Source organism: Aristolochia californica, unplaced genomic scaffold (genome assembly GCF_029961685.1).
Source record: "Aristolochia californica isolate CCGP_79_NKW_82.1479 unplaced genomic scaffold, dmAriCali1.0.hap1 SCAF_7, whole genome shotgun sequence".
Taxonomy (NCBI): Eukaryota; Viridiplantae; Streptophyta; class Magnoliopsida; order Piperales; family Aristolochiaceae; genus Aristolochia; species Aristolochia californica.
Window position 1 is genome coordinate 33,334,186 of NW_027182268.1, and position 13,421 is coordinate 33,347,606.

A 13,421-nucleotide genomic window follows, 5' to 3' on the forward strand; every position below is an offset into this window, starting at 1 on the left:
CACATTCTAATGATTCACAACGGGTCCATTAAAATTTGTGTTTCTTCCCACAACCTTAATCGCCACTAAAGTCATTTTGAATATCACACTCTTTTGAATATATGTTTAGTAAACCATATGTCATATCTCCGAGAGGAGACTGACGACCGTATCCTCTCCTCTAGACAAACATTTTCCACTTTTCCACATTATTTGAAAGTTTTTCCTTTTTTCAATTTCTTTCTCTTTTTTTTTTTGCTATTTTTTGATGATACGACAACATTTTGGGCCATTTTCCGTCCTTTTCCTAGCCGCACATGCAATGGCACACATCATTTCCATATTAAACTCAGTTCAATCACTAAGTAAAGGATTGAGTTGGGTCAACATTCTCATAAGTCTTTTATTAAGTAGATGATGGCTTTCTTATTTATTTTTATATTGCACGAAATTAAAGTGATCTTTTAGGTTATCACAAACGATCATTATTAGACTTATTTTTTTATAATTTTATGTCATATATTTCAATATAATTAAGTGGAAAAATTCATTGTTTAATTAAATTACTTCTAATGACCTGATTATTTTTTTAGAATTGACAATATTATTGTCAATCTATTTAAAAGCTAGTTATGGGTCATTTATGCTCCAATCAGGTCAACTTAATAAAATAGCAAGAATTGTTCCTTGCTGTCAAACTTGGATTGTCGCTTACACTGCTGAAAAAGGTTGTATTTGACCACTGAACTATTGTCCTAAACACAAAGATTAACAATTTTGGCGAAAGACCATTCAGGTTTGAAAGCAAGTTGTTCAAAGATGTCTTTGTATTAGTTTATGGAGGATTTGTAAAAAATGATATGTTTACGGACCAACTAGTGGTATTGTTGCTATAAAGCTCAAAGCTTCTGAAAGGGAAGTTAAAACAATGGTCCAAACCAACTTAGGGCCTCTCTCTCTACTCAAAACTCTACTTTTGTAGTCACTTATCCAATCCCTTTACCTCCTCCAACAAGGTAGACCCTATCTCCCTCTTATTTCTTTAATTATCTTTGGTTGAAGGATGGGGATACCAAAACCTGATTTTTTTACTGCATTGCCTTCACCAGACATTGATTTAACAAAATTAACTCCATCCATATTATAATTTCAACTTTTTTATTGTTTTATTTTTTTTAATATTTTTCATTATTTTATGATTTGTTTATATATGAATTTAATGATCTTTTAGTTGTATTTTTACTCTTTTAATGAACTATAATAATTTCCTTTGGCATTTTGCTAAGATAAACAATTTATTAACAGAAGAAAAGTGTATCAATATTTCTTTTTTCTAATCTATTTTAGTTATGTTGTTAGTTTTTTGTTCATTTAGATTATAGGATTAAATTCTTAAATATTTATTATATTTTATAGTTTTCTATTTCTTAACATTGATTTGTATTTTATTTTTTCTTTTATTATTAGTACTCATTTTGAGTTCCTTTTTATAATTACAGAAAAATTATATTGTTCTTAATTACAAATTATGGCATTAAGAAAGATGCAAAAGGAAATGTCACTAATGATGACAACTAATTGTATATAGTAATTGTTCAAGTCTTTCCATGATTATCTTCATTATATTTGTTTGTTGTTATCTCCACTTGAGAATTATTTATTCCATTTCATATTTATATGATAAGTCTTTTTTACCAATGTCATTACTCTAGAGGATAGCTATAGAAGAAGCAAGATGCGCACCATTTATGGAATGCCCACAATAAATGAGTACAATATTTAACTTAATTTTTTTAGGATTATATAGTTGTGAATGATTTGAATCCTTTCTAGAATTATAGATTGTCATTTAGACTCTCCATATGATTTTCGTAATTTACGCTTGGAGTTGGCTTGGATCTAGGTTGGAGCCTCCTATGTCTTGCTAGGTTTTGTCTAGATGAATTCATAATATGTTGGATTTCAATTCGATTTGGATCAGGCCTCGAGTTTTATACTACTTTGTTTTTAATGTATAATTTTTCACAATATAATTATGAATGATGAAGTTGTATACTAAAAACAAGTAGAAAAAATATAGTTATTTTTATTAATAAAAATATAATAAATTATTCTAACATTTAGGAAAAAATTTAGAAATGTGATTCCAAGAAAGTAAAATAAAATAAAAAATGGAATGAAGTCATCAATTTCAAATTACCATCATTGATCTATGATCCACGTTTGGCATATAATCAAGTTGGATTCGTTTAAGAGTGTATGTCCTATCTACATAAACTTTTAACTGCTTGGATTTGAATTCTAACCCCTTTTGGTCAATGTTAAACATATTAAATTTGCCAAAAACTCAATAGCATTCGTTAGATCTAAGTTGGGTTTGAGCATATTGCAAGGCTTATTGTAATTGACTCACTTTTTAGCTTTCATTGTTTTCCTTTACCAACGATGAGCTTCTTCCTCAAACGTCTTACTCTCCATTTCCTTTTCTCAACTTCCAATGTACACGTCTTCTCCTCTTTAATTACTTGTTTCTTCACACAATTTTGTTTCTTGTTTCTTCACACGATTTTGTTTCTCTCATAATGCATCTCCCTAGTTTGGGCCTCTTGTCAAATCGTCATTGCTTGATTCTCCCACCAACTTGTCATTGCTTTTTCTCTTCCAATTACAATTTCAGTAGAGGTTCTACATAATCTGCTTTCATTTGTTTTAGTTCTACTCTATTTTGAACTCTAGCAATTATCTTTAGCTTCCTACGAAACCCACCCAAAATGTTTTTACTCACTTCTAAATTTTTTCAATATCATTTTTGGGCATGAAGTCCCATTGAAAGGCGAGCTCTTGAATATTTGATCATGGAAACTAAATCTTGATTTCTAGGGCCGACATAGAGGGAGAGAAGAGAGAAACTCTAACACTTGGGAGAGGAGAAAAGAAACCAAGGGAGAGAAAGAAGAGGAAAAGAGAGAGATGTGTAAAGATAAATTTAAGCCAAGAGGAAGAGGCATGGATGCTCTACCCCATGCCTTGAGGCTATATTTATAATTGTGTGAAGGTGTTTTAAATGATTACAATGTCTTTAGGGCTACATGCTCCGAAAAGAAAAAAACATAAGATGACATACACCTTCTTCCATAATTATAACTCTATACCATCTCTATGGAAGTTCTCCTTATTTTCTAGTCATGTCATTCCTACACACGTGGATGTCTTTTAACACTCCCCCTCAAGCTGGTGTTTATAACTCCACTTTTCAAATAATCTAGGTAAAAAAACTTGTGTGATTGAAAAGAAATTCTGATTTTGTGTGGTTTGTGTTGGAAGATAGGCTCAAGCTCACAAGCTCAAGGCTAGTAAGCCCACACATCTAAATGATGGCATATGGGTAAAATATGATACTTTCCATAAAGATGGCATAAAGGTGTAAATACTTGTTCTTTTTATATCTCTCATTTTATGAAGATATAGTCCTAAGGGCATTGTAAAGCTATAAATAAAGGCATTGGCTAAGAGGTAGAGCATTGAATTTCTCCCCTCTTTTCTCAAAAATTCGTCCAGCCTCCCTCCTCACTTGGTCGGCGCACCTTCAACTCCCTTAATCCAAACTCTCTCCATCTTGGTTCATCCCTTCTCCTCTCCTTCCTCTCTTCTTCTTCTTCTTCTTCTTCGTTGATCTAAAATCCTCCACATGGGATCCTAATTTCTACATGGTATCAGAGCAAGGAGTTTAGGATCTCCCTAGATGAAGAATACAAGGAATTATTTATGAAGTCTGTCCAAGAATTTGTTCATGAAAGAAGGAATCCAACCATGAAGAGATAAGTCATTTGGGGCCATTATTTACACTCTTTCTTTAATTGTTGAATTTTTTATTTTTGAATTTCAACAAGTAAAGATAATCTTCATATGAGAAGTTGTGAGATTTATCTGTTATGACTAAGAAGATGTTATAATCTTGATCATCTTGTAGCTAAATTACAAGCTTGATCAAGATTAGTTGTTGCTAGTGTCTTATCAAGATCGATAAATTGATGATTTACGATTCGGTTACCTTTATGTAACTTGGATCAATTTTCTTTGAGGTGGAATTCCAACACATGTTGCTGTAAATTCTCTCACTTGATGCTGCTCATGGGGTCTTGTTATGTTGTTGGATGACCGTCATATGGTTAAAATTTCAGCACGTACTTATCTCTATTACTTTGCTGCTCTTGAACTCCAACAATTGCCCTTTTTTTTTTACGTTGGAGTGTTCCCATGATCTGAGAAAAGTTTGCTTCCTAGAGTCCTGATTTGCCTATAAGTATCTCTAAAGAAGATAGTGGTTCTCACAAGTTTGCCCACAATTTGTGTTGGAGTTTGGATTAAAGCATAAGAGTTTGCATCTATCCTCTCCTCTTTGTTTTTCTATAAGAATATAAGAAGAATTGAGTGATGGTTTGATCTTATCCTCACTTGACAAAAGCACAAATCCCTTGAAGATTTGGTGCTTGCTCTCGTGGAAAATTTTTATTCCTTCCATTGTCAGTGCCTGATTTACTCCCTAGATTCTTCAAATTGCATTGAGTAATTGTTATTTGAAGACGCCCCTTGCAATTGACCTCGATGTTTGAATTGCCTCATGATGAAGATTGGACATACAAGTAGTAAGAGTGAAAGACTCCGCATTACTACAATCCCGTCCCTCCAATTATCTTAGTTGGTCACAATTAGTATGACGGGTTCTCATTACTCGTGACCTTCTCAGTCACATAATCAAACTCCATCATCCGATTGATGAATAAGATGTAGCCTATGTCAAGTGGTGGTTAAAAATGATAACTGGGTTATTAGTTGGCTCATCAATAGCATGAAAAAATATGTAGCTAACAATGTGGTCTACTTGGAAACAGCCAAGGACATTTGGGACACATGTGCTAAGATATACTCCAATACGGCCTCCTTACAAAATTATTCGATGTCTTACAAAGTATGTTGAATACTAAACAAGGAGATAATATTCATGAGTTTTGGGCCCGTTTTTTGGGCTTTCTCCAAGAATGAAAAATCGCTCAGCCATATTCTATAGATATTGCAATTCAAGAAAGGTAACGGGAGGCCTTGGCAGCAATTATTTGCTTGACAAATATCAAGCCCTACCTTGAGGTTACTAAGACCCAACTTGTTAGCTCCTCCATCCTTTGATGACATCAGTGCCACATTGCTATGGATCCCTGATCAATCTCCTAATTCCCCCCATTGATGCTCCATCTGCTATGTACGCCGACAATAGGGGTACATCATCCTCATACTGAGACGCGGCAAAAATATTAGAGGGGGTTGCAATAGAAGAGGTAGAACGGGTATGACCCATTCCCTCACTGAGCCTTATCTTTGCACTTACTGTGGTGGTCAGAACCACCTTGTGGAAACCTGCTGGAAACTTTATGGCAAGCCTGATTGGGCCACAACTAACCCAACTTCCGTTAATATTGATAAATGGGAAGAAAATGCTAACTCCCAATCTTGGAATGTGACTCTCACTACTAAAGATTATGCTGCATTTAAGAAGATGAAGTCTCTTATGGAGTCCTCCATTCCACTATTACCTACTGCTGCTACCACCACTGCCTTAGGTATGTTTTCTTCCTCTTCATCCTCTTCCTCTTGGATCATCGACTCCGGGGCCTTCGAACATCCGTAAGGTAACAAACACATGTTTCATTCCTTATTTTCATGTCTTCCCAAAAAATTTGTTACTATTGCTAATGGTACCCAAACCAAGGTACTTGGCAAGAGTTCCTCATCTCTTTCATCTTCTATCCCTCTTCAAGATGTTTTGTTTGTCCCTCAATTTCCTTAAAATTTGCTTTTGGTTTGTCAAATAACAAAAAAAAATGAATTGTTCTCTCACCTTCTCACCCTCTTCTTGTACATTTCAAGATCTAACTACGAAATAGGTAATTAGTGGCGGCCATGAAAAAGGGGGCTTGTACTACTTCACTCTTCTGCCATTAGCTACCCTATCATCTACTACATCTGAGGCACAACTTTGGCACAATCGGCTTGGCCATCCGTCTACATCTTTACTTTGTCATTTACTTCCTCATTATCTACTTTCAATTGTGAGGTTTGTCAATTAAGTAAACACCATAGGAGTACATATTCTCCTCGCCTTACAACTACAAGTGCTGCTCCTTTTGCTTTAATACACTCTGATGTATGGGGACCTTTGTGTGTCTCTAATATTTCTCGAGTTAAATACTTTGTTACATTTGTTGATGACTTTACCCGAGTCCCTTGGTTATACCTATTTAAAGAGCGATATGAAATTCTTCTTATTTTTAAAACCGTTGATGATATAGTGTTGACTCAATTTGGAAAGAAAATTCAAATCCTTAAGTCTAATAATGCTAAGGAATACTTATCTAGTGAGTTCTTGTTATAATGTGGGACCTACCATGGTGCACGTGCTAGTAGGACCCACTATGAAGACGTGGGATGCGAAGAAGAATCCTCACCCAAGCTATCACGAGTTAAGAGATAAGAAGCACAAGTTGAAATAAGTTAGAAGACTTAAAGATCATGTGGGACCCACAAAGATACCACGAGCTGGTAATCTTATCAATATGAGCTGGAAGATCATGTGGGACCCACAAAGATAAGATCACGAGCCAACCTCCTCTCTTATGTCCATGTGATTGAAGAAGAGTTAGAGTTCAAGTTATATTAGACCTCTAGTAGATTGTGTTATCCTTTCAATATAGACTTATCTTAGAGAGTTTGAGTTAGAATGTAATTAGGAGACTTAATGGTTAATTATATAAGGACTCTATCACTCCCTCTACTATAAATAAAGGTGTTGTAATTCAGAATTAAACAAGTTCTACAATTCCTTCTTGAGTAAATCTCTCTCTCTTTGCTTGGCGTACACCTCTTCTCCTCTTCCCTCTACCCGAGAACCTTCTTCTCCTTTTCTTGTTTTTATTTTTCTCTTCCCTTGCTTGGGATATTAGAAAAGGGATCCTAAATTCAACATGGTATTAGAGCATTAAATTTAGGATCCCCATGTCAAAAGGAACGCTCTAAGAAGATATGATCAGCGCTACTCATGGAAGGCTCCTTGTGAAGGAAGATAAAAAAGCATGAGATAAGTTCCTTCATTATTTTTTATACTTCATGTTACTACTTTCTGAATTTAGAAGATGAGTTAAAGATGATTATGTGAATGATTTTCATCATATGAGATCATGGATATGAATGCATCTCGATCTAGAAGAGGCTATCAAAACAGTTTTGTCGGTTTGGAATTTTGTTTAACCGAGACCAGTTCATGATAAGATTGTTGAATTTTTTTTTCTTCGTGGGAATAGGGGTCCCCTGATATAGAAGATTGATATTGAGTTTCTTATGAGTGGTTATTCAGAAAAAATAATCAGAAGAATGATTTTTTAGCATCAATGCTAAAGTTCTCCATGCACTGAGTTGTTTGAAGATTACTACTTGGTTTTTTATTAAAATTTATTGGAGATTTGTTTTAGTTGAAGTGCCAATTATGGCTGAAGAAAATATGAGTAGCAAATGTGATATATTCACAATTATCACTATACCCTTACGAAAGGTATCAAATTTTATGAGTTGGTCCACATCGGTTCGAAGGTTTCTTATAACAAATGATCTACTTGGTCATCTCACCACCTAATGATGAAGAAGACATTTTTTTATAACAAATGGTTAAAAAAGGATACCATTGTGATTAGTTGGCTAATCAGCAACATGGAAAAATTATGGAAAAAATGCACTCATTGTAGGAGATTTGGCCACACTATAGTTCATGACAGAGGAACTTATTATTTCATCTATGTTATCACATCCCTCCCCCCTCCTCTGTAATGGCTTTTATGACTTCTACCACTTGAGAGTCGTTGTCCTGTGGAGGGACACAATGGTGGACACTTTAGTGTGTGTTATGGTCTTGGGGTTAAGTACCTATGTCTTCTGCTCCTAACAGGTCGGTCTTTTGGGTAGTATTAGCTAGGTGCTTAACATTTGGTATCAGAGCAGGCACCACGTTACGAGTTCGATTCCCAGGGTGCGCAGAGGCTGGATTAAAATTACTGATAGGTTGCGGTTGGGCCAGTGTCGTTGCACCGTCGTGGTGGTCGGCTCGTCGTGAGTTCGAATCCCCGAGGGGAGTCCCTACGCGGGTGTTGCGAGCCCCGGGACATGGTCGTCGTAAGGGATTATGGGATCTTGACCCGGCACCCTTCGTTGACTGATAAGCCACCGTGGACGTCAGCTTGCAAAGGTGGGGTGTATTGTTATGGTCCTGTGGTTAAATACCTATGTCTTTCGCTCCTAACAGGCCGGTTTTTTCGGTAGTATTGGCTAGGTGCTTAACAGTGTGCCCTACATCCAGTATTAGGACTGGAGTATGAAGCAATGTCTTACCAGCTAGGAGTGATTTTTACTCTCACTTATGCCACAGGGCCTCATGGAAGGATGCAACAGTGTGAGGGGGAATGTTGAAAGATGAAGGCATATTGGAAGATGTGCCATTTTATACAAAAATATTCTATACATCATTTGCAGCAAGCTGGGAGTTCATGTTGTTCTCTCACCCCCAGCTTGAGGGGAAGTGTTGGAAGATAAGCTAAAACCCACATGACCAAGGAAGGCCTATATATCTAAAATTATTATAAGATGGGTCACACGACCAAGGAAGGCCCACAAGATGGGTCCAAACCCATAAGTAGGACCCAAAATGATTACCATGAGCTGGCATCCTTATCACATCAGTTGCAAGATCAAGAAGGACTCACAAAAGTATCTTATCTTATGGACACGTCAAAGAAGAGTTTTAGTTTGAGTTATGTTTGTCTTTTATCTATATTGAGTTATTTAATTATGTTAGGACTTATCTTTAAGTGTTAGAGTTTGGGTGTAATTGGGACAAGGGTAATTTTATTGTAATTGGACTCTACTACCTTCCTCTATTATAAATAGAGGTTCATGTACTCTGATTACAACAAGTTATTGAAGTCAATGAAGTATTTTACACAAAATTGGTAATTTTTATTAAAAAAAAATAGAAATCAACTTCCATTAATGAGGGTTTAGGGTTTGAGTTAGGGTTAGCGTTTAGGGCAAAAGGTTGATGGTTTTTAGGTTTAGGGTTTAAGGCAAAGGGTTGAGGGTTTTAAGGTTTAGGGTTTCAAACCCTAAACCCTAAACCTCAAAATTTTGGAAAAGGTTTAGGCTCTAAAAACACAAAATTGAAATTTGTATTAAAAAAAAAATCAACTTCAATAAATCATCCATTAGAACAAAATCATCATTTAATTAGCAGAAATAAAACACAATATTCAAAATCATCATTATTGAATAATTTACTCAAATTACCAAAATCAAATACAACATTCATTGGAATAGAAATCCATAAAATAAAATAATTTTTTTAATAAATACAGAGATCAATTCAATCAAGTTTAAATTAAACTTAGCAATAACTTCAATTTATATCACAATTTAATTTATCTTACAAAAATTTATTAACAAAAATTCTAAAATTAAGCTATAAATCACACTAAAAATCAATAGAGTAATTAAATAACTAAATCAAAATCAATATGATAGTTAAATAAATAAATTAGATTCAATCAACAGAAACCCTAAAAAAATACCTTGCTCAATGAACTTTTGAAATTCAGGTTGGGAGGGTGAGATGAGTTCAATACTGCTTCGGTTTTGAGAGAGGGGGCAGTGAGAGGATGAAATGATAGGGTTTAAAGGAGGGGGTGCCAAGAGGATGAAATGATAGGGTTGAAGAGAGGGGGCGTTGAGAGGATGAACAAAGGGGAAAGAAGAAGAAGGGTTAGAGACATGATTAAGACGAAGATTGGGTTGAGAGGAATAGAGGACGGCTAAGAGGGGGTCGTCGAGGGTGAGGGCGAGCGGCGGCAATAGGCACGGCAAGAGGGCACAATGAACGTCAAGCGGGAAACAGAGAGGAGCATTGGTAGATAGGAGCGTCAAGAGGGAACAAACGAGAGAAAAATAAGAGGGTCAAGAGGGCTTACACGGTGCATGATGATATGTTATAATGACATGCATGCTACATGGATGATGAAATGGCTATTCGATGACGTGTCGTTAGACAATGTGGCATGGTGACATGCCACCATGTAAGCGGTCAAAATTTATGTGTCACCTTTGACTATACACATATGTCGGTGGTATTTTTTATATTAAGTTTAAAAGTTGGTTATTAATGCTATTATTTATTAAAAAAATAGGTACTATAATTAAATTCCTTCTCTAAAACACCCTAAACCCACCCCTTTCTCATCCCTAGTTTTCTCCATCACCCTTGAGGAGTAGAAAAGGCAACACCTAAGGGTGGCATTGAGTCGAATCGAGCAGGAACCTGCATATGTTCGAACTGGGCTTAATTTAAATACTTCAAACTCGAGATCGAGTCAAGCACGAACCTGCATATGTTTGAATTAGGCTTAATTTAAATACTTCAAACTCGAGTTAGAGCTGAGCCCACCCTCGAGCCTAATAATTTTAACTGAATTTGAGCTCGAGCTCAACCTACACTTAAAACTTTGCATAAAATGCATGTCAAATAAATTATATATAAAATTATACATAAATTTTACTTAAAATTGGGCATAACCTCTACATAAAATTGGGCATGATCTCTTTACATAAACCTTACATAAAATTGTTTATACACTCTACATAAAATTGTTCATAAACACTGCATAATATTATTCATAAACTTTATTCAATAATCAAATACAAAAATTAAAATGAAATATCAATATCAATTTACAATCACCCAAATAAAAATTATAAATTCAGTATAAATTTTAAACTTAGTGTTAAAAACATTGCACTAAGTCCCCGTTCGCATGAGCAAAATCTTCACTTATGACAAAAACAAAAAAATAAAACTTATTATTATCAGATAAAAAAATACTCTTCTACTACTAATTAATTAATGTAGTAAAAATATTAAGGTTTCCAAGATGAGAAAAACATGAAAAATCAACTAACTGGTAGCATTATCTCCACAATCTTTTTCTCAGGTTGTAGTCATCAAACAAATTTAATAAATAAAACTAAAAAATTAATAAACAATATCACAATAAATAATTATTTAAAAGTAGTTAACCTTTTGAATTTTCTTGACACTATGAAGAACCCAAACCCCATATCAACACAACAAATCAAAACTTGAACTACATTTGGTACCAAGGAAGAATGATATGGGTCTATTACTCTACCGCCAACACTAAAGGTTGATTATGAAAGTACTGTAGATATGAGAATTACAAGAATGTCTGCTGCCATCTTAGATAATACTGGAAATTTCAAATTATTCACTTTTCACCATTCTAAAACATTCAAACCATATTGTGAAGTTTCCTCACAAATATACACACCTTCAAGATAATTTTCCAATTTTGAGTTTAGTGAATTCACTACTTCCACTTGTTTCACATAAGTCATTAACTTTGATCAACATGAACTTGATGACGAATGTGATCAATGACTTGTGGAAATGCCCGTAGAGCTAATGCTTGCAACAATCCCTTCATTACTAATCTCCACATTATATATAGATACATATTCGTCATAAATCTCACATAAGTTCATCAAAGTAAGTTTATATTTATTGTAGCTTCCTCCGTAGAATATATCTCTAAAAAACACATTTTGATCAATCTTAATTTGGCCCTTGGATCCAAAACTGAAGCAACAATCATCAACAAATTGCAGTCACGCTAGTACTTCTCAAAAAAAAATTTCCTTCTACTAACTTGTATCCTAATGAAAATTCAAAACTTTTGTTACCCTATATACCTCATTAAGGTACAAATTAGAAATAGGGTAATCACTCTCAAAAATTATATTAGTGACTACATTAAAAACTTCTAGAATCCCACCCATCATTTCAACCTTTTCCCATTCATCAAGACTTGGTAAACAATCATAAGTTGGTTCTCTATCTTGAAATCTTGGAAATGCATCTTTGAATTTAATGCAGAAAATAACATGTCATAAGTGGAGTTCCAACGAATTAGATAATCAATAACTAACATTTTTGCACCTAGTTGTAGTTCCTACACTATTTTAGAAAAAGTGCGAAGTCTAGCTTCAGATAGATTTATGAACAAGACCATCTTAGACTAATAAGTTTAGAATATGAACACAAAAAATGCACATGAAATACTTGAAATTTCAAATTATTCACTTTTCACCATTCTAAAACATCCAAATCATATTGTGAAGTTTCCTCACAAATTAAGGTTAATCCTAATTATATAATTAAAACTGCTAACATAGAAGCCACCAATATATATAAAGAAGATTTTAAGAAACACATAGCTGAATTATTAAACCTAGGAATTATTAGAAAATCCATAAGCCCTCATAGATCAGTAGCTTTTATTGTAAGAAAACATAGTGAACAAGTTAGAAGAAAATCTAGAATAGTAATAAACTATAAGAGACTAAATGATAACACAGTTACAGATAGTTACAATATTTCAGACAAAACTCAATTAATAAAAAGAATTCAAGATAAAAGAGTTTTTAGTAAATTTGCTTGTAAATCAGGTTTTCGGCAGGTTAAAATGCATCCTGATAGTATAGAATGGACATCCTTTACATGTCCTGAAGGTCACTTTGAATGGTTAGTATTAAAAAATGCACCAACAATATTTCAAAGAAAAATGGATAACATATTTGGAAAATATGATACATTTGTTTTAGTTTATATAGATGATATTTTAGTTTTTAGTAAAACAATATAAGAACATATTGGTCATCTTCAGTTAGTTTAGTTCTAGCTGAATTTATGAAAGAAGGAATCATTATTAGTAAGACAAAGGCAGAATTATTTAAGGAATACATAAAATTTCTTGGAGTCAATATAGGGCAAGGACAAATAGAATTACAAGATCATATTTCTAAGAAAATTCTTGAGATGCTAGATGACTTTTCAGATAAAAAACAACTTCAAAGATTCTTAGGATTAGTAAATCATGCTAGATCATTCATAAAAGATATAGGTAAACTTATAGGACCATTATATGGCAAAACATCAACAAATGGCCAAAGATTTTTTAATCAAGAGGATAAAAACTTAGTAAAAAAAGTAAAAGAAAAAATTCAAAATTTATCTAAATTACAAATGTCTTTAGATTATGATAATTTCATAATTGAAACTGATGGTAGTAATATAGGATGGAGAGGACTGCTTATTGCTAAACCTAATAAATATAGCTTGAAAGATGAAGAACAAATTTGTAGCTATGCTAGTGGAAAAATAAAAGAAAAAGGAAATATGAGTAGTATAAATGCAGAAATTTTAGCAATTATTTACTGCTAAGAAGCATTAAGGTTTTTTATTATTAGTAAAAATGAAATCACATTCAGAACTGATTGTG